Source organism: Egretta garzetta, unplaced genomic scaffold (assembly GCF_000687185.1).
Source record: "Egretta garzetta isolate BGI_Z169 unplaced genomic scaffold, ASM68718v1 scaffold557, whole genome shotgun sequence".
NCBI lineage: Eukaryota > Metazoa > Chordata > Aves > Pelecaniformes > Ardeidae > Egretta > Egretta garzetta.
The window spans coordinates 1268585-1272043 of NW_009260264.1; the positions used below are offsets into that span (position 1 = coordinate 1268585).

The following is a 3459-nucleotide window of genomic DNA, read 5'->3' on the forward strand; positions in this document are numbered from 1 at the left end:
CGGCCGGGAAGGCGGCGGAAAGCGCCCCAAGGTACGGCGAGGCCTTCGAATGCCCCCGAAGGCTTTGGCCGCTGGCTGCTCCCGGCGTGGGCCGGGAGGCGAAGCACAGTAGGCCTCGCCTAGTGCGGAGCGCTGGGGATCTGGAGTCGTGCCTGGGAGCGCCTGTAGGTAAGGGCCACACAGACTGCATCGCCTGTCTCACAGCCTAGGGCCGGCTAGATAAGGTTTTCGGCCTCAGAGGCGAAGGGCTTTGAATCCTGAGGCTGTACCAACATACATGTTGGGATACTGGCCCATATCATTGCAAGACAAAGAAGTATTTGTGTACATTTGTACCCTTCTGCTCTTTTCTAAATTATAGGTATTGTGCCGCACAGAGCTTAAATCTGATTCAGGGTAGTGGTTGCTTTTTTATAGGCTGCATCACAAAAACTAGAGTTATAATCTGCAGCTTTTAGGGCACCAAATGCCATAGGCACTTAAGTCCAAATGGCCATTCCAGCCAGGGAAAAGTCGCTGATTGGATAGGCCTGCAGCCTCGTCTCCTAGTATGCCTGTAACAGTGACGCTGAGTTCTGTATAACTTGTTACAAGGTATGTGTAAGTAGGCACAAGGTAGCAAGGACTTGGCTGGTAAAGATCAGACTGGTAGATCTAAAAAATGACAGCTTACTTAAGGGTAGTGTCAACATTAAAAGCAATTTAGCCTTAATAGACTTTGCATTGTTTCTGATTAGCAGTATATTTTAAAAGATGTTAAAAGGATCTTCTATGTGCTTTAAATGGGATGATTAGAAAAAAGAATCTTTTCAACAGATTGAACCATTTCTTACCTTTTGCTTGTAAATGACTTCTGCAACTTTGTAGAACGTGGCTTTAAGGTCTGCAATTAGATGTAATATAAATTATAATAATTTGGGGGTTTTTTGTGCTCTTTAGGGGTCCCACTTAGCAACTTCATGTTTGCAATATTCTAAACATGGATGATCATACCTAAATTAGAAGCAATGCTCAGGACTTCTTAGGAACGAATAATTCCTTCTGCTAGAAGGTAAGTGTGCTCTAGCATAATGACAATTGCAGGTCATTTGAAATCTTAACTTTTTGATAATTCACAAATGTCAAGTAAATTGTAATACCTCTCTTGAATAAGTGGTAAGTTCAGATCCTTTTAGTTAACAAGAAAAAAATTGGTGCTACAACCTACTCCCCTTTTATGCTTTGCCCTCTTAAGTCTGGCAGTGTCTTAAGTGGCCAACACAGAGGGGTATAAAAGTTCTCTCCCAAACCCAGAGGTGAGGTTGAAACTCTTCTTTGGATCATGCTGAGAGGAACACATTCATGAAACTAGTGGACTTTGGGAAGTTACCAAATCAACTCTATTGCATTCAAAATAGTTATCTTGTTATCTGAGTCTTAATATCAGTTTCATGTAAATCTTATTTTCCAGGCTTCTCAAGTATGTTGATGTTTCATGAACGTGTGTGAAGTATCTTGAGTGAAAAGGGTTCCTTGTAAATTGATTGCTCTCCAGGTATGTAGTGTAAAAAAGATTATCAATGTTAGTGGTTGGGTTGTCTTCTACATCTAAAGGAGTTTAAATTATTCCTTAGAAAATAAATATTTCGCTTCTCTTCCATTCAGTTATCTGTTCTCTGATTTGTATTCATATAACTAATTGTATCTGTGGGACCAAAACTTGATTACAATTATCTACCTCCAGATTTTCATACAGCTGCCAGTTGCTGCTGGCTAAATATCCAACAATTCCAACATTCACTCTTGATTTCTTATCATGCATTGATTCTTCTCTGTTCAGTGGCCTCCTGTCATCAGACAATCAAGTTAACAGAAAAGAACGATTTCCCCAGCCTTCTATATTTTCTCTGCATTCTTTCTCTTCATCACAAGGCCAATGGGGGGACTGTGCTCGCACCTCCCCATCAGATACCACTGCAACTTTTCAGTAGTTCCACTTCTGAATTATCTTCTAGCCCCTCTCCAGGCTCTCTCCTGCCCGTTGTATCTAGTGGTGAAGCAAAACCTCTCCCTCTTTTCACGAATTGGGAAGAGTTTAAATTATTCCTTACCTGAAAACTAAATAAAAAAACCAAAACCCCAATTAGTTTGGACTACTGGAAACCTGGGTGGAAATCGTTAGAACTTTATATAGATTTAGCCAGTCTAATTGGGGGAAAAAATCTGAGGAAGGCTTATAGTTGCAATAGTTATTGGATCCATATACTCTAATCTGGCTGGTCCTCTGGAATGGAATCCATACTAATGACATGGGAAAGGAAAATCCTGTCCTGTACAAATGAAAATATTTTTATTGAGGAATGGCTCTGACTTAAGGGTTAGTGTCATGTAGCATGTTCATACAGCTCAACCTTAGGCCAGTTACCTCTCTAGTGTGCAATGCTGACTGCAAATTAAATATAACTTATTTTACAGGGAGGAAACCAACACCTGCAAGGGGTTGGAACTGATAACAAACATCAGCTTATGATTTGATGAGCAGCTGGTTTATGAATTCACACTAGATGACTCCAGTTGTCGCCTGGAATGTATTGCCTTGAAAGTGAAATTGAGACAAGCGGTGGCTAAAACTACACATTTTCGATGATCATGTTTAAATGGGAACCTCGTTTGTTGAAACTGAGGTTTCTTAACATAAACTGCTGTAATTTATTTTTATGTTTGTGTGGATTAATTGAAATAAACCATGAGAATGCAACCAGAAGTTTGTGTGTGCTGAATTTTTCTCATCTAGGTACTTCCTGTATGGAGGCTTTTTTTCATGAATGTGAATACTTTTGTATTGTCATGCAGAAACATTATGTTGCCATGTGCAAATTTAATCTGTAAGGTACAAATCCATTGAAAATGTCCCTCTTCATCTTGTATTCTGGGTATCTGGTCATAGTTTTCTGAGGTTTTTTTAGAATGCAGAAGCACTTTAAGATCAGCTGGCCAACTTATAAGTTATTTCATTAGGCTGTATGTGTTCTTTTTGTGTTCTCCAACTGGTGGAAAAACTGTCTCAAACTTTAAAGAATGAGTACTATTACAGCCTTAGCAAGAATCCTTTCCCCTGCCTCTTTCAAATAAAAAGAAAAATGTTCCATATAAAAAAAAAAAAAACCAAACCAAAAGCAAGCAGTCTGAAGATCCTTGAAGAGCAGGATCAATACTGTTGAGTGACTGAAGGTTTGTATGCACTTTTTAGTTGCTTATGGCTGAGTAAATATTAAATTTATTCCTCAATAGTTGGTTGTAAAGTGAAGAGATTGATGTGCATCCTATTACTAGCCAATGCTTCCTTGGAATGCACAAAGGTGAATATAAAATACAGTTAGAAGTAACTGCCAGGCACTCCCCACAGCCTGCCCAGGGAATTGAGATAGTGTTGATTTGGAACCAAATTTGTCTTTTGTATGCTGGGTCAGATTTAACCTC

At 39.5% G+C, this 3459-nt stretch overlaps 1 long non-coding RNA gene and 1 other non-coding gene across 2 annotated transcripts; both read left to right on the forward strand.

Moving 5' to 3' along the window:
- The first annotated feature begins 6 nt into the window (after window positions 1-6).
- Window positions 7-2724, forward strand: LOC118452655. The gene is made up of 4 exons (XR_004842453.1): window positions 7-168; window positions 940-1051; window positions 1451-1534; window positions 2455-2724. It is a non-coding gene; the product is annotated as an uncharacterized LOC118452655 (long non-coding RNA).
- On the forward strand, window positions 1222-1339 carry LOC118452656. The gene has a single exon (XR_004842455.1). It is a non-coding gene; the product is annotated as a small nucleolar RNA SNORA26 (small nucleolar RNA).
- Window positions 2725-3459: the final 735 nt, after the last annotated feature.